The 18,180-nt window shown below is 43.6% G+C and overlaps 3 long non-coding RNA genes across 3 annotated transcripts; 1 reads left to right on the forward strand and 2 right to left on the reverse strand.

Moving 5' to 3' along the window:
* Window positions 1-550: 550 nt before the first annotated feature.
* On the reverse strand, window positions 551-2,834 carry LOC137471676 (uncharacterized). Its single transcript, XR_010997773.1, has 3 exons — window positions 2,689-2,834; window positions 2,173-2,269; window positions 551-1,141 (listed from the first exon to the last, which is right to left on the reverse strand). It is a non-coding gene; the product is annotated as an uncharacterized lncRNA (long non-coding RNA).
* On the forward strand, window positions 1,035-11,806 carry LOC137471675 (uncharacterized). The gene is made up of 3 exons (XR_010997772.1): window positions 1,035-1,169; window positions 7,444-7,553; window positions 11,136-11,806. It is a non-coding gene; the product is annotated as an uncharacterized lncRNA (long non-coding RNA).
* Window positions 10,413-15,777, reverse strand: LOC137471679 (uncharacterized). Its single transcript, XR_010997777.1, has 2 exons — window positions 15,462-15,777; window positions 10,413-10,471 (listed from the first exon to the last, which is right to left on the reverse strand). It is a non-coding gene; the product is annotated as an uncharacterized lncRNA (long non-coding RNA).
* Window positions 15,778-18,180: the final 2,403 nt, after the last annotated feature.

Below are 18,180 nucleotides of genomic sequence, written 5' to 3' on the forward strand. Positions count from 1 at the left end.
CCAGATGACAAAACTCTTTCACCGCTCTGAAGAGATGACAAATTCAGAAAGTCTCTCCTGGGAGTGGTCGCCCAGTTCTCGGACTCCGGCACTGGGGATGGCTGCTGCAGGTCACAAAATGCAGGCTCTCGGTGTTTCTTGGTGTTTTCCAGGTCCCAGTCCAGAGCAGGTTCAGATGATATTCAGGAAAGGGAAAGGAAAAAAAACAGTCCAGGGTAAAAATTGGACTACCTAGCTAAATTAACTAATAGGCAAAAGCAAGGGCAAAGCGAAAGCAAGCAAACCAGCAAGCAAGCCAGCAAGCTAGCAAGCGAACCTAGCCTCTCCTAGACACAGAGCATGGGGGTAGGTGAGCCGGCTGATAGCAAGACAAAACAAACCTTCACTTTTCAGAGTCAATCCTGAAGGCACAGAACATAATATCAGGCATAAACAGAACACATGATTGGGAATACAAGCACCATAACGTCACCCTAGGACACTAGGGCAGGCTGATCGCATTGGAACCATTCCTGCCAATCTGGATTACTTTCTTATGGACAGGAGATGCTTTGTTTTGGTTGACCAAACTGTATTTTTACAGCCTGTATGTGTTTCCAAGGGCACACAGGTATTGCTCTCTTCTTGACATTTGAAATATATTGCTCCCCTTTTGATGTTTGAAAAACATGTCAAGCAGTCATATTTTTAAGGCAAGTAAGATCTCTTATGATCTCTGACAAGGTGAGCAGCCAAGCAGACCTTGGCTGTAGGAGACAGGAAAATGAGAGTTAAAGCTTCCAGACACCTTTGTGACATCAGCCAAGGGTGGAATGAATGCTCCCAGCTGGTGCTGGAGATGCTCTGTGCAGGGAGAACAGAACCATGATTTCTGTGGTTCCTCATGCACAACCCCTGTCTCCAGCCTTCCACAAGGCACTGGACTGTGTGTGCATCTTGTTTGGAGGAGTTCAGGCTGAGAAAGGATCAGCCTAGATATTTCCCTTTATTGATCTGTGCTCATGTTCACACGTGCAGGGAAATTCTTTCTGTGCAAGCAAGCTGAACTAATAGAGCCAGTGAGCAGCTCTTAACAGCTTCTTATTATCATCTGTCTCTTCTTCAGATGCATTCTGGTGTGCCACACATTTAGCTCTGTCTGCTGGAGAAGTAAAAAAGGTCAAATGAAGGTGAGAACACTTCATTCATAATTTTTATGAGTTATTCAGACCCACTGTATCATTACCCCTTAGAAACATATGTTTTGCGATAGCAGTTTAGAAAATATTCAGCACATCTCAACAGTCTCTCCTGAGCAATACACATCAGTTGTCACACTTTGTCATGTGCCATCAGGTTGTGTGGTGTAGTGAATTTGCTAGGGTGTGATAAACTGCAGCCATTTGAGATCCCATCCTGATAATTCCTGCGTCTCTAAATGTAATGCTGTAGGATGTGTCTTCTGAGGAGTCAGAAGTGTTTTAGTGCATCCCCATTTCAGCCACAATTGAGGTTTTCTGGGGGAAACGCTTGGTCACCCCCTTGTACTCACAGAAGGATATGAGCATGTAAAACATAACTTTTGGTTAAAGAGTTTCCTCAGAAGGGGTAGGATTTTACTGGCCCTTGACTTGGGCTGATCAAGGTGAATATTCTCAAAATTAATTTTTTTCCATGGTAGCTGCACTCACCTCATCCATGTGTTTGAACCTGGGAATCTCAGGGATGCTGGTACCATAAAAGAGACGTTTGTGTGTTCCTCTTCACTGCTTCTTTGGGAGCCAGGTGATGAGAGGTAAGATCTCACCTGCAGAAGCATAAACAAGAGCCTGTGTTTCCCAGTAGGATTTTACCAGCTTTTTTACAGGAGAGTGGGAGTTTTCTCCTGTGTTTCCCACCCATCCTCAGAGCTGGGTGGTGCCTGGCGCTCAGCAGCCTTTGGGCTGATTTGGAAGCATTTCTACTTCACCTGGAGCTTTTCCTTCCGAGGAGACAGGGACCTTCCTTAGGGAGCACAGCCTTGCCTGCCCCACTAAAGTGCTTAATGCCACTGCCATCCCCTTAAGAGTGGGGTCAGGGGTCGGGGTATGCGGGGACAAAAGGGACTTCAAATCCACAGCCAGTCCTAAAGCTGCTCCCTTGAACTGTGCATTCATTTCAGATATCAGTCTGGGTAATTATGTTAATTATAACCTTTTAAAGTAATCCTAAGGCTAGAAGGCAGCAGAAAACCAGACAGGTTCAGGATGCCTGCACCTTTGGAGAGAGGTTGCCACCCATGTTTGTGGTGCTGCAATGAGAGTAATGAGGATGATGATTTTGTTAAACAATCCTTTCTGTTCACTATTCTTTTACCCTAAAAACAATGCCCATAACTAGGTTTACATTTATTCACTTCCCAGAGAAATACTTTGCAGCAGCTGGACAGGGACCTTAACTAATATTCTTTGAATTCCAGCAGGTAATCAGTGGGGTGACTGATTCAAGCAGAGCTCATTGGAATTGCATTAATTTCTGATAGTTGTCTGTTTGGATCAGAGTTGAGCCCTGGAAAAGAGAAATCTCTTTAAAATTATGTGTAACCCAGACTGCTGTGCAAGGTGATCAACATCTCAGCTGCCAGGAAAGTTAGGCTGGGAAGTTTCTGGATGGAAAGTTAGACATTCACAGTCCCTGTGTCTCCATGGGTATGTCTCCATGGTCACTCACTTCGTTGGGAGTAAAACCAAGCCTTTGCAATTCCAGGTGCTGAATGTGAGCATCTCATGTTGTAAGGCTGGCTTTGAAAACAAATCTGCAGGTTGAATATGGCCCCAATACCTCATGAGTGGTGTCTGAGAGCTCACAGAGAGCCCCTGAGTCCTCCCCCACTGCAGGCCCTCACTGAAGTGTGTGGGGAGCTGAAGGAACCATTTGTTAGGGGTTTACCCCCACTGGGTGAGCACTGGAGGACTGTGGCTAGAGGTGAAGATTTTCAGACTTCAAAAAAAAATCCACCTTTATTCCAGTACTCACCACGGTTTAGGAAAAGAATGAAGTTGTGAGGGTTTACAGCCTCATTTGCAAACATCTGTTTGGCAAGAAGGGTTTTATGATGGTTGTTTGAGCTGACAAAGGCTTAGAAGACAGGGCTGTGCAGCTTCCTCGTGCTGAGCTCCACAGGGAGCCTATCAGTCACCTGCTCCCCTTGCAGACTGAATAGGCAGGAGAGTGACAAGAATACATTTTTTTGGAATGGCCCAATGGCTTTTCTTACATTTCTTGCTAATTGCACTCTCTCAAATGCTGAAAAACTAGAGGCTCTTCCCTCTGTTGCCCCATAATGCTGGCCTTAAACATCATTCTTTTGGCATCTCTGTGCCATACTGTGCCAACTCTGTGGGGCCCCACACATGCAAAGGTGCTTTGCTTTATGATCAACAGATTTCTGAACCTCAGCAGCTTCTTGGTTTCTCAGGCTCCTGATGAATGTTTTGAGATTTGCAGAGCACTGAGCCAACTTCTAAGGTACCATTATGGATCCTGAAGTGAGAAGAAAACCTTTCTCTGCCATCCCTTGAAGTGCTTAACTGCATCTGCTTTTCTACCACCACCTCATCAGTGGCAATTTGGAAACAGTAACCACAAAACAGCTAGCAGGCCAAGTGTTTAACCAGCATATCCAAATGATCTCAAAGCCCAGATTTCTATAGCTTCTAATAGCCTAATAAATGGATTTTTGGTACTGAGCTAAGTACAGTCATATATAATTGCTGTTATTCTCACATTAAGCTGCAGGGAAGTGGCAAACCCAATTAGATTAAATCCTACCACGTCTCCTTGGGATTTGTGGTAGACATTTAAGCAGAGAGACATGTCACTTCCACAGACCAATTTGCTTGTACCTGTCTGCTTAGATTTATTGTGATTTGTCCTTGGTTTTGTGTATGTTTATTTGCAGAAGCCAGCTCCAGATGCAAAACACATCAGTGGAGCTTTGGAACATTATTTTTAATTAGTTGGGTTTGGTTTCTAGTAACATGCTTGAATTGCTTCTGGGCTACTAATAGAGTGTGGAAAATAAACATTGTTGCTCTTGGATAATTTTATTTTTCTGGTTATAGCAAACTTCCCATGCTATGGCAGGGAGGCTTTATTTGCCATGAGCCTCACAACACAGGGCAGCCAGTCCAGACAGAAACTTACAACTGAGTTTCCTCAGTTTTGTTCTGCTGTCTAAAACCCTGATAGAGATCATAATTACACTGGAAAATATCACAGCAACTGCAGGGAAAAGTTGAAAATTTTTTATTCTTTCTGAATTTGAACTGAGTTGGACAAAGTTTACCTCAGTCAGCACCTGGCAGAAGCAGGGCACAAAGCAGATAATGAAATGTGGATCCTAATCTGAGCAAGTGGATTTGCTTCTCTCTGCCAGGTGTAGTTTCTGAATTCTCCTGTACATTTGTATGAAGTGCCAGCAAACCCTTTTATTTCCCCTTTTATTCTGTGCTTGGATAAGCAACTGCACAAGGAGAAGCAAATTAAGAGCTGGGGATGGGATATGCAGACAATTGCTTGTTTTCTTTGCAGGAAAACATCACTCAAAAATTATTACCAGGATAAGACATTTCATACAGAACACATTTCTTCTTTCAAAGGAAGAAAACAATGCAGATTGACACCAAAGAGCAGAGTTCAAAGTTCCTACCAAGCAAGGGCTGACAAATCATGCAGTTAAATTCCAAGTGAGTGAGCCCGAAGCCCCGCAGCACTGAAATCACTGGGCTTGGGATAATTCTTGTTGCAAACAGCCTTTTTTACAGGGCTGTGAAGCTCTTCCTCTGCCCACTCTTTGTTCAGCCCAGGAAGCAGCAGTGCCACAAATGCCTGTCCATGCACAGGGATTTTACAGCCAGACTTTCACCGTGGGCAAGGATTTTACCGAACTCAGGGAGTCACTGGCTTTACTCTGGAAACGAGGGCGAAAATCCACAGCAGAGTCGCTGGCAGGCTGAGCTTCCTTGGCAGCTCCCCGCAGTGATGGGTAGCTCCAAAAGGCCAGGAGAGGTGGGAAGGGGCAGGATTTGGGCAGGCTTTGGGGCTGGACGTGAGCAGGAGCTGCCGAGCAGGGGGAGCTCTGTAGCAGGACACGGGAATGGCAGTAGGGATGCCATCTGCTGCTCGCAGGGTGAATAGCTGCGAAGGAGGCTCCAGAAGATTTCCTCCCGGGTTTTTGGCTTTGTGTGGCTGTTGTTTGTGTTATGGATAGGCACAGACGTCACACATGTGTGGGGTGCATTTGGGGCGGCCCGGCTTACAAAGGAGGCTAAGGCACAACGTGGGTAAAGGGAGAAAGGATGTTGTGGGGCCAGAGAGCAGCAGATGGAAATTCCTTGTCTTGTACCATGTTTCCTCATCCCAATTGCACTGAAAATGTTCCAGGCCAAGGAAAATGATCATTTGGCTCCTTGTCAGTCGCACATTTCTGAAGGGCTCAGAATTAAGTCCATCCATAGGAAGGAAGTTCTGGTTCTACTGCAGGTGAATGTGGAAGGTTTTATCTCAGGGGAGGAATAACCAAAGCCAGTAATCTGCCTGAGACCTGTAAGAGATTTTGCAATGCCCTGTCTAATAATATGTGCTTTGGATTCCTAACCTGTCATCTCTAGTAATAATTTGTAAATGCATGATGGATTTTTTCCATATCTTTTATTCCTCTTCTTTTCCACACCTTGACTTCAAGAAGCATTTGGACAGCCCCCTCAGGCAGAGGGTGGGATTCTTGGGGCTGTTCTGAGCAGGACCAAAACAGGACTTTGATGATCCTTGTGGGTTCCTCCCAACTCAGGCTATTCTATGATTCCACATTTTAGGTATTTTCCCTCCTTGGCCCTGTGCAGCAGTGCAGTCTCAGTGAGACACATCCATCTGCTCCGTGTCCATGTATTTCTCTGAGCCTCAGACCAAAAGGCCGTGCTGTGAACACAAGTGACAAGGACAGGAGCCCTGGCAGCCCCAGCCCTGTACGAGGTTACAGTGCCAATGACCTGCAAGGTTTGACAGACTACCTGCCTCCTCTTTTTGTTTAGTCATGTCAGGGGTTATATAGATACCAATAACAGCAAGACTGGAAACACAATTGCATCATTATTTATATCTGTCGGGCAAATTGCTACGACCAATATGATGGTTTGGAAAACAAGTCAGAAGGTGTTTATTCAATGGCCTCTTCTATTGATTGTTATCAAACAGCAACTCATAATTTTGCACAGTGAGAATTTCATGACTGCAGTGATCTGAAGTATGTCTCTGCTCACAAAACAAGCTATTTATTTAATTAAGTACTTCTGGCTCTTTGGATTTAATAATTCTAATTAAATCGTTATGGTTATGACTTGCATTTGGATTATGCCCACCGCCTCAATTAAGATTATGAGAAGACCTCATAAGAATGTGGAAGAACTCATTGCTTTCCTCAGAATGATTAGGATATGGGATGGGGAAGAACCCATGGGGTCATCAGTGGACTTTCAGGGACCATGCTGATGGGGCAGCTTCTGCAGGGACTGAGAGAGATGTCATCCCCTTCTGCCTCTGCTGAGAGCAGGCAGAGCTGTGGGAGACAGGGACTGGATGTGCAAAGATAACCAGGGCAGACAAAGGTTATTCTTTGAACTGCAGGGAGAACAAAAAGGCTTCTCTGTGCTTGCAGTATTAGGCAGGTGATTACAGAACCAGAAGCTGAAGTTGTAGAAACTTTGGCTGGAAAATAACCATGTTTGGATAATGCAAATAGCAATTGGATTTCATGGAGCACTGAGTGTATCTTTAGAGCCATCAGTGAGTAAAAGGCACTTGACATTTCCAGTCGTGCCACTTTAATGTCACAATTAGAATTCCATTATTTTCCTTACTCCAAGAGGGCCGTATTCTGTAAGATCCTATTGTCAGGAATCCTTCCTGATTCCCCTCAGAAGATGGGAACATGTGCTAATGGTTGGAAGGAGTGCTGTGACTGTGTCCATAGGAAAACAGCAGAACTGAACATAAAATCTGTCCCTGTTGTTGGAAATGTGAGTAGAAATGTGACTGGCACCTGGATCATATTTACTGAGTGACTGTAGCACAGAGGCCCTGCAGGGTTGTAGAGAATGTCCCATCTTTACCTTCTTGCTCACCTTTGTTTGTGAAGCTGAGGTCCAGCACCGCTCTTGCTATTAATAAAGATCAGGGCTGTTACTGATGGAGGTTTCTTTCCAGTGTGAACAGTGCTTGCTGAAATTACAGTGATTTTTCCAGCCATGAGTAAGCTTCACTCGTCCCTGGGGTAACCTGCTCCAGGTGGACCTGCTTGAGCAGGGGGTTGGACAAGGCAACCTCCAGAGATCCCTGACAGCCTCAATCATTCTGCGATTCTGTGATCTCCATCATTTCCACTGGACTCAGAGGCCATAAAAGGCATCTCCTGTTCTTTGAATGTAGCCCTGGCAGACCAGTAAGTAAAGAGTTTCTCCTCTGCCCCCTGCCCTGACACCCTGTCTCACGAGCAGGAGTTCACCTCTGCAATGCTGCACCAAGTGCTGTCATTGCAGGTAATCATTTTCTTACTGAGTCTGAGGGAATAATCACGATTTACTGGGTCCCTCAGGCAGCTTGTGGGGGTGATGGTGCTGGCAGCACAGCAGCATTCAGAATTTTGTTCTTCCAAACTCAAACTCCTTTCCCATTTAGGAGGAAAAGGAGCTTATATTTGATACTGGAGTGGTCACACCTACTGCTAAAACATCCCTTATGGAAATTAATTTGCATTTCTGCATTTGTTAGCTCATGGGTTGATCTTTTTCCTGGTATTTTTTGTCCCAGGTTATTGCACATCTTTGTCTGTTTGACATTGAAATTCCCTCCCAAGTTGTATCTCCACAGGCTTGTTGAGTTTACAGCTCTGCATTGGTTCAGGCATAGCAACTTTTGGTGTTTTGGAAGCACATGTCAAAATACAACACAAAATTCTGGTTTCAGCACTCTGCACCAATCCCTTACCCTGTTTGAGGCTGACAGCCTGTTCAAAGGGAATCATTTCCCCTGCTGGATGAAAGCTGGGATCTTTTCAAACTTTATTTTATGTCTGTGTGTAAGTTAAGTAACACTTTTGTGGTAGGAATGTGAACTACAAGTAGTAAAGCTGATAAAAGCCAGGCCAGCACCAAGAGGAAAAATCAGGTGTAGGGGTAGAGGTTTGAAGATACATCTGCAAACAGAGCCAGGCAAGGTTTGACCCTGGAATTTTTTTGCATGTGGAACTCATCTTTTCATGCTCTAACTCTGCAGAGGTGGAGCTGGAGATGCTGGAGTGGGGGATGCTGATGGTCCTGACAGATGACCCCACAGCTCTAACTAATGGGGTTCTTCTTTAAAGGGTGAACAGATTTTTCCAAGTGCTTCCCTGAGATAAGGTTTTAAAGACAGTGCTGGGAACTGTCTGGTACGAGGACCACACAGACCTTCCTCAGAAACTGCTGCTGGCCAGGTTTTTAGGGCTGGTTTTGTGCCTTGGCTAAGGGAGTGCTTAAGATCTGGCAGTGCATGGAGCAGATGTCAGGAAATTCATTGTGTAATTTAGGAATGCTGTCTTGCCATTTGCTTGTTATTGATACCACTATTTTAATATCTTCAGAGAAAGACATGGTTACTTTACAACACTTCATTCTAATAATTTATGGCAGTAATGAGCTATTATTCAGGATTCCTACAAAATTAATGATGAACATGCAGTTTAATTTTTTTTTCACAAAAAAAAAAAAAACCAAAAACAAAAAACCAAAAACAAAAACAACAAAAAAAAAAAAAAGCCACACAAATAAAAACAGCTAAAATACTGGCACCAACACATATATACCTATTTCAGCAATACATGCATGGCTATTTCACCTGTCTACTGTGCCAAATTATTTACATTATTTTTGATGTGAAGAGGTGTAGTCTTGTGAACTTGGTGTGGGCAGCAAGCAGGCCTCCCTGCCAGCACCCCTGTGCCCTGTGTAGTGTTTACTTTCCCCAGTATCCCATTTCTCCCTCGCTCTCGTGCCGTGTTTTCATTAGCTCCTTTAACAGGTACTTAGGCAAAGCTTCCTCATCCTCCCCTTGTTTTCTTGGGAAGTTTACTTTTTTTTTCCCACTTGTTTCTATGTTTATGATCCTGTGATCTTTTCCAAAGTCTGATGTATTTCATGGACGTTCAGGGGGGAAGTTTTCTCTGCTTTTTTTTAGCTTTGGACTAAAATTTATTTCTTGTGAGGTCACGTTTCAGACCATGCACTTTCTCCCCTAAATTGTTGACTGCTTTTACTGTTGCGGCAAGTGGAGGCCACTAGAGGACTCTGTTTTCCATATTTTTAGCAGTGCTCTGGAATCAGGTTTTGCAGTTCTGTATTTTAAGCCTGTATTTTTACAGAGTGCACAAGTCCACTTCTTTGCACAAATATATCTTTTACAGAGTAACCATGGAGCACTGGCCACCCATTTATCAGAAGTGCATCCAAACGATGAGGAGTTCCCTACAGAAAATGTTGTTTGTGCTCTGCAGCCTTTAAAACAAAGCCAATGTCTGAGCAGTTCTGTATTAATATTTGAGGCAATATTAGGATTCTGTCTTCACTTCTGAACAGCACAACTCCTTCTTTGGTTCTGGGCTTTCAAGATACCAGTTGATATAAATAAAGACGTTTCAGAAGCTTTCAGGGTTTAATGATTTTTAAAACGTTTCCCCCAACTTTTCCCGTTGGACTCTTAGAGAGAACTTTCCCATCTTGAAAGGTGCACTGGATTAAGATTCTTTCCAGAGACTTTTCAACAGAAGGGGTTCCCTTGCGGCAGTTTTGAAGGAAAGGAACAAAAATAAAGACATCATGTCTCTGTTGACAATAGAAATGACTGTGATTCAGAACCGTTATTTGGGTTTTTTTCCAATATGTGTTTTCCAAAACTAACAGAGTCAGTCCCCAAGGCTGTTTACCCAGCAGCTGCTTGGCCACTGCCCACCCAGCACTGAAAATTGTCTAATTGCAGTCAAGTGAAAACTGCCAGGGGAGATCTGACCTCTCTTGGCTTTTCAGTGGCAGCACAGCCCAGCAGAGGCAGCTGAAGGGACTCAGGCATTCGTGCAGGGTTTGAGTTCAGCAGTGCAAAAGGATGGAGGCAGCTCCATGGAAAAGGACCAAATTGCCCCTGGGTTCATGGCTCCAACAGGGAGTGCGCAGAGTTTGCTCAAGTGAGCACAGGCAGAAAACCCTCAGAAAACCTCCTTTTCATGGCTGGGTTTATTTTATAATCAAGTGACACACTGCAATGCTCTACTCTCATCAACTTACTCTTAAAAAACAAACAAACAAACAAAAAAACCCCAGATACTTGGCATTTTGAGAACATTATAGAAATTATTTCAGTAGGAATGATTTGATAGCTATTGATGCAGTGTTTTAATGCTTTTTAGAAAATCCATCTGTCCTGTAGTCTGTGGAAAAAAAAAAAAAAGGAAAGATGAACTTGTGAAACATTTGTCTTAGATTTTTACAATCAGTAATTTTTACAAGATTTTCCTGGACTTTCTGGAAATCTCTGATTAGCTGTGGGGTTTTACAGAAGAATGGCAAGAGAAACACAAACAATCCCCTCCCTGAGAATTGATTTTGAGTATTGAAAGCACTGAATGTGATGCTTTCCTTAAAAAACAGGTGTTGCAGCCCAGGCTACATCATTTTCTATCGACATTTCTTGATGACAACTTCTGTTTATCCAATTTCTTCCATTTGAGAGTGTATTTGTATTTTTTTTCTAGACACAACATATCCACTGCCTTTGAAATCTTTAGTGAAATAAAAAACACTCTTTTCTTTTGTTCCATTTCTTATTCCTGCCCTGTTTAGCACAATGCAAAGAATGCATAAAGGAACCCAGCAAAAATATTTAAATCCTGCTTGTATCTTGAGTTGGGATATATTTAGAAAGCTTAAGTGATTTAGCTGCAAGTCGGCCTGAATGGTGGGAATTATACACCAAAACTGTCAGTGTTCCTGACACAGTTCATGGCAAGAATTTTAACAGCTGCTGACAGTGAGCATCAAACCTCCCCCATCTCCAAATGTCTGTATCTCTATTTGATTTCTCCCTCTTCACAGAGCAGTGCCATCTCCTGCTGTTCTGCTGTGGTGGCAACCCTTTCTCTGGGATCTAGGGGATGGGAACTTCTTCCAAGAAAGAAATGACTGCACTTAGCATGCCCAGAAGCTTCCAAGGAAGGAAAATATGACTAGATGAATTTCAGGGATTTCATTATGAACTTTAGAAATAAAAATACCTTCACATGGGCAGTGTGACTTTATGTCAAAACAACCAGCATCATTTTGTGAAGATCTGCTGACCCAAAAACCCAAACATCTTTCTCTACAAAGGATAGAACTTTAATGGGAACAGTGTCTGTCCTAATTATTCCAGTTAAAAAATTCTTTTTTCTCCATTCTCCATTTGAAGCTCAGGAGTGGAATTTGGCATGGACTGTCTGTGAAAGAGTATTTGTGGCTCACACTTGGCAGGGCCAGGGCACACCAAGGTAGCTTTGAGGTCAGAATCAGTCCTGAGGGATGTGCACAGACACGAGAAGTTCACATTGCAATGTATGGTGTGAAGCAAAGGCCCTCGAATCAGGAAAATAATCATTTGCTCAGATGTCAGAACATTATAAAGCAGCTGAGAGCAGGAATCCTGAGCCAAATGCTTTGAAACCATTGAAACGACAATCCTGTGCAGGAAAAGAAGGGCAGTGAGTGCTGTTAAATCTGGGGATTCCTGAGCTGCCCTTTCTACATAATCCTCCGGGAGGGGAAATGAGCTCATGGAGCTGACAAAGCCCCGGTGCTTGCCCCTCACCTCCCCAGCCCGCTGCTCCTGCCTCTCCAGAGGAGTTCAGCTCTGTGATGCTGACTTCAAAAGAACATATTTAAGTGCATTCCTGAATCAGAGTCAATATTTCTGAGAAGATCAGTGTAATAAGGATTTATGGGAGAAGTGAAAACTACTCAGTGATCCATGATCCGTGGCTGCCTGTCTTTGATATCATAGTTGGCAGAAGAAATAACAATTCTACTTTGCAGCAGCTTTCACCATTTCCAGATTTATTTGTATTTCAGACTAAAATAAAACCAAGGCTACTCTTTTTTTAAATAGTGATGTGAAACTATCTGGGTTTCAGATCAAAAATACAAGGTTTGTTTCATCTAGAAGTGAGTTTGGCCTACACATATCAAAATTTTAATATTTGACAAGGCATTGTGTCAACACATGGACACCCTGACTGCTCAGGGAGCCATGGAATGGTGGCATTCCTGGATTGCAAAAGCCATTCCTTGTTGGAACCCACCTGAGCCACAGTACTTGCCCAGATGGAGTAGCTGACTTTACTGGGACTGTATTTTTGCACAGCAGGAAAGTTGCCCAGCCCTTGCTGGTCCCTAATGATACAATGTGGAACACAGGGAATAGTTTCTGAGACACTTTCATAAAAAGATGGGGGAAACACAGCACAAAGCTGCTGCTGGATTGTACTGGGGGACTCTCAGGTGCTAAATACACTTCCCATCAGTTACAGACCGAGCCCTAAACGAAGCAGTGCCTGGGAGCAGCTGCCTTGTGAAATCAACTGCAGCACTGGTTGCAGAGAAAACTGCATCGTGAGGTAGTCCTCATCTTGTAGTGTTTTGCAAACAGCCAGGAAAAATTACTTCAGGAGTGTGTTATCAAAGTGAGAGCGGGCAGGAACTTGGCCAAGAACCAGTGCAGATTTTAATGGCAGTCACCCAGTCAGTCTAAGCAGACCACCTTCACAAATTTACACTGGGTGTCTAATCACCAAATGCTTTCTCGCCATTACAGATAGGTTGGTTTTGTTTTCTGGGTGTTGTTTTTTTGGGGTTTTTTTTTTGTTTGTTTGTTTGGTTTTTGTTTTTGTTTGTTTGTTTGTTTGTTTTTAACAGGGTTGTAGAGAGCTTTGCAGTGCTGGATGTTTTGTTTTCTGGGTGTTGGAGTGAGTTCAGTGGATTCCTCTGTGTGGACACAGCTTCATGTGTCACTGGGCCTGTGTGTGTCCATGTGTGCTCCTTTGCTGTGGTCTGTGGTTTTGTAAGGGGAGAAAAGGACTCTCTGTGCCTGTTCATCAGCTGATAGCAGCATTATTAATTATCCCCCACCACCTTGTGAAGGCATGGAAAGAGCTCTCATCATCATCCATTGCCTGGCATTGCAGGCACCACATGGTGGGAGCCATTCATGCCTCGTGCACGCTCCACTCCTGTCCCAGTTTTCCTTTGCTTTGCTTCACCATTATTTCTCTCATATTTTGCTTTTGTCCCCAGTCCCAGTGCAGCTGGGACTCTGATCCCTTCCCCAGTGCTGCTGGTCTGAGGTGCACACTCTTGGTTGGCAGTATTTCCAGAATCAGACTACAGTTGTTTTTGGAAAAATTACAGTATCCCTGGCCTTGCCAGCAGTAATGACTGAAACAGAGCTACTCACACCCCACTGAATCAAGCTGACACTAAGATAATTATATTTCTGTTATACTCTCAGTGCCTCTCCTTGTCACTGTTGTGGACTGAAATGAAATAAAAAATCATAGGGCAGTTCAAAGCAATTAAAGTGTGAGGGCCCTGGCTCAGCTTTCAAAACAGACCTAAATGTTTATCTTCCCTGCAGCATAAATCAGCTCTGGCTCACAGGGACTCTTGCAGTCCTGGTGTGTTTATTTAATGTGGCAAAAGAAATCTATAACTCCTTGTATTTTTGTGTATAAGAACCTCATAATTCAGATGGTTTCGCTGTCTTGGCTTAGCAATTCGTAAACATCAATAGGGATTTCTCTTCACTGCACTGCAGCACTATAAAGAATGCTCTGCCTGGAGAGGGCAAGTCAGCAGAATTAGAAACTGGCCCTGTTCTGCAGGATGTCTGCATCTTTGTACAATTCAACTGGGTGCTGGCTTGCACCTTTTCCCACAGGGCTAATCATGAGAAGAGAAGAGGAGGAGCTCTTTCCACTTTCTGGTCAGCTGTGGGCACATGAAGTTTACTTTCTCTTGCCTTTTCATATTCAACCTATTCTCTGAATAATTTAGTATCACATATCCTTTCCAGCAGCATGGGAGAGAAGGTGAGCTTTCCATTGTAAGGAAAAAGATGTGTAAAATCTTTTCAAACCTACCAGCAGGTCAGATTTCTCCCCAAGAAATAATCAGCCTCAGCACTGCAGGAACATCCACGATCCCGAGTTTCAGCCTACGCAGATAAAGGCTGCTGCAAGCTTTCAATAAATAAAATATTTTTAGTTTTCAAGTCTATTTTAAAGTTGCATGAGGGAGTGTTCAGTTTGGTGAGCTCAGTTTTGGTTTTTTGGCTTTCAGGAGATGAAAGCCTTGAGAGTGTGCTGGTTGTAGCTGAAAAAATACTTAAAAGAGAAGGCTTAAAGCAGGAGTGGGTGCCCAGAGGTGTTTCTGTATGGAAAAGGTCACAGGAAAGGTTCTGGGAAATAGGAAAGTTTGGGTGCAGGACTTGGTAATGTGGGCAGAGTGAGGAACTTGCTGGTGGTTGAGCAAGGACAGATTGAATACACACTGGAAATCTGAGCATTGCAGAGAGGGAGGCTAAATCACAGGCTGGCAAGGGTAACGTTTGCAGTCAGTGTGGGTGAGCATCTCCAGGTTCCTTCTGGAAATGTTATCCAGGCACTGAGTTCCCACTTTCCCTGGCGCATAAGGCAATTTAACATCAACTTTATACATAATTTCTTGTAAAACTGTGGGGAAAAATTTGTTCATTTTAGACAAGAGGCCCAGATGACAGTTCAATGAATGCTGGAAATTTCTGACAGCTTTTTAATAAATTCAGAAGTGAACAAGATTCTGTCTCATACACAGACTGTTGAATCAATAAATTCCAGTGGATTTATTCAATATTTATTCTCTTCGGGAGTAGATTTTTTACAAGGCTCTTGAAGACTGATACAGACATGGAAGTAATTACTGAAATATTAACTAATATTTTTTTTTGCTTAATATTTTGGGCAAGTTCACTATGTCAGTGTCAGCTGGCATATAACTACCCAGTGCTTCACTCACATTTTTGGTAGGATAGAGCTGGCTTGGATTACAGAAGGGGGCAGTGATGTTTCATTTTTTGGAACCAGAATCCCCAGCGAACAAAAGTGTCATCTCTATATAACACAGGAATAGAAAAGCCCAAGGTTTGCTCCTGCTATTTTGCTTCCTTACGTTGCAATCATTCTTCCTACTTGTTATTACTTGATTTCCTTCAAGGAAAAAAGTTCCATCTTGGAGGGGGTGTGAAGGCAGTGGATGGCACAGAGTGCTCCTGCCACCTGCCTGAGACCTCTCTAGCTCAAAGGGCAAATTCTTGGTAATATTTCAAACTGCATAAAAATGTCCATGACCTGTTACCTGCTTGTTTCACCCCACGGTTTGTTTGGCCTCAGCCTTCATTGCAGCTCATCAATGGCGTTTTGTGACCCCATTCATAAAGTTCTGCTTCCTGCTTGGGAGAGGGAAAAAAACGAGGGATCATTATAAAAATGAGCATATGCACAGAGCAGACAGGCTGCTATTCTAGGCACATCCTGCATCCTGGAGCTGTCAGACGCCAGGTTGGAGGGGCTGGGTGTTTTTAGCTCACACGTGCCAGTGAGTGACAGGAAGGTGTCATTATTAAATCGCTGTGCTGTTCTCACCTGGCTCCTGCTGCCCACAGCACATGGGAGGGGCAATTACTCAGAGGGGCTTCCCTACAGGAAATGTCTCTTCATTGTTTGCTCTGCCTGACTTGAACTAACAGCAAACAGGGGTTGGGTGAGGGGGGATAATCCCAAAAGCCATCCCAGCATCTCATGGCTCCTCTCCTCTTGTCAGAGTCCAGAGCATCCCTTTGGCTGCTCTGGATGTCTTGAGACCCTGGCAGGGGGCTGAGGGACCTTGGCAAGAAGTCAAAAACACCTGTGGCTTCGATTTTAGCCCATGGGAGAAGCTGCCAACTCTATATGAGGAATTACAAGCCAAAAGGGTTCGAGTAGTAATAAGGGAATTGACACAGGGTGAAAAAGTAGAATTTTGGGGTTTTTTAGAATGCAATTCAGGGATACAATATGGAGGAATATGGGCATGCCCTAACCTTTTCTTCCTTCTTCTTGTCCTCCATGTCTCGGTGTGATAGTGCCACTTTTCTATTGGTCTAGGATAGGGACACACTGTCCAACATAGATTTTAGGTATTGGTACGGGAACTGTAAACATGGTACACATAATTTTGAGTATATAATGTGGGAGACACTCGGGGCAGACTGCCATGGCTTCTGTACTAGGCAGACCTCGGCAGGTGAGAGAGAAAATATTTTAGATAAGAAGAAATAAACAACCTTGAAAACTCAGCTTCACACCTTCCAGACCTTTTCTTTGGCTGCTGGGCCAGGGAAAAAGGACTTTCACACTGTTGGGATCTCACCAGCTGACCCTGACATCCTCTGGCCTTTCCCCCATCACAGAGCTGCTTCCAGAGCTGCTCCTGGCTCACCAGCCCAAGGACGTTCTCCTTTCTGCATCACCTCCCAGCTTCCCTTTTGCCTTGCCCCACAGGAGCCTTTCTCACTCACGCTGGTTCAAGAGGTGCTTCTGCTCCTCCCTGCATTTCTTCCCACGAGGAAACCCCAAGAGAAACACATTCTGTGGGAGCTAGGCAGTTCCCTTTGATCAGTTTTTCATAGCAGGGCTGTCTCCTGCTCCCCCATTACTGTTGGTGTGCTCGTTATCCCTCACTTCCAGGTTTTCTCAGTGCTTTTCCATGTGTAAGGAACTATTGGAAGCCCCCAGTCTACAGTGAATACATCAGTGAAAGAGTGAAGAGCTCTTTATCCCTCACTTCCAGGTTTTCTCAGTGCTTTTCCATGTGTAAGGAACTATTGGAAGCCCCCAGTCTACAGTGAATACATCAGACATTTGTTTTTCTTTGACTCCCAGAGAAAGATTGGTGACAGATAAACATCTTGAGGTAGAAATACTCTCTTTCCCCTGGTGCTGATACATGTCCACCTCTATCTGTGGTTTTTGTTTTATCTTGTTAGTTTTTCTTTGTATATAGTCCAAGGGGTACATGGTCCCTTGGGAATGTTCTGAAATATTTCTATTATTGTTCAAATTCAGTGAAATAGCCCCTAGAAACTGAGCCTTCCTGCTTGCTTGATACCTTGCTGAATAGCTCAGCTTTTTTGGGCAGACTTCTGTGCTGCCATATTCAGTCTCTGCCCTGCCCTTGGAGAAGTAGAAATACTCCTTAAAAGCCTCATGATTAATTAACCAAGTCAATTTTCAGAGAGTGAAAGCAAAATAGTTTCTGTGGAAAGTTTCTTTCTAAACAATTATTCCAGATTTGATTAGATTGGGTACATCCAGTCCTGAACATAGTTCTAAGGTGAAAATGTTTATCAATAGCAATTATTGTGCATAGAGTCCATTTCCAAAAGGATTTTCCAGACAAAAGATAATTTTAGAGCATTTCTCAGGTAATTAAAGGACACCTAATCTTCAATTTGTTACTAGAACACACTGGCAGGAAAATCAATCTCATCTTTAATTTTTTTTAGCTTCAATGCCCAAATCACTAATATTTTAATCCAACCACTCCTCCCAAATGGCCTGTCATAGGATCAGGGCTTCTACTGCAAGTACAACTGCTCACAAATCTTATTTAGTGATGTAGCCCTTTGGGGTTTGGGAATGTCTTTTTGGGAATAATTTGAGTGTGCTCTGACTTGTGATGAATAGTCCCAGCAAAGTTTCCAGGTTTTCCCATTGAATTTGAGGATAAAATATTTGATTCAGAACTCACAATCCCATTGCTGACATAATTGCCACAGGTTTCTCTTTGCAAATATATGACATTGTTCTGGTGTGCTGTGATCTCATGGAGATCTCACAAGGTCCAGCTGAAGCCATTTAACTCTTTCTACTGGAGCCTGCTGAGCTTAACCTCTCCCACCTGTCAGCCCTCTGCCTATCAGTGAAGTTCCTGGAGGGAAAAACACTGCCAAGGAGCAGCGAGAGGGGTGAGCAGGCAGTCTGTGGCAGCAGTCTTAATATTTGCTGTAAAAATACCAATAGCTACTCAAATATTA

Source organism: Anomalospiza imberbis, chromosome 3, assembly GCF_031753505.1.
Source record: "Anomalospiza imberbis isolate Cuckoo-Finch-1a 21T00152 chromosome 3, ASM3175350v1, whole genome shotgun sequence".
Taxonomy (NCBI): domain Eukaryota; kingdom Metazoa; phylum Chordata; class Aves; order Passeriformes; family Viduidae; genus Anomalospiza; species Anomalospiza imberbis.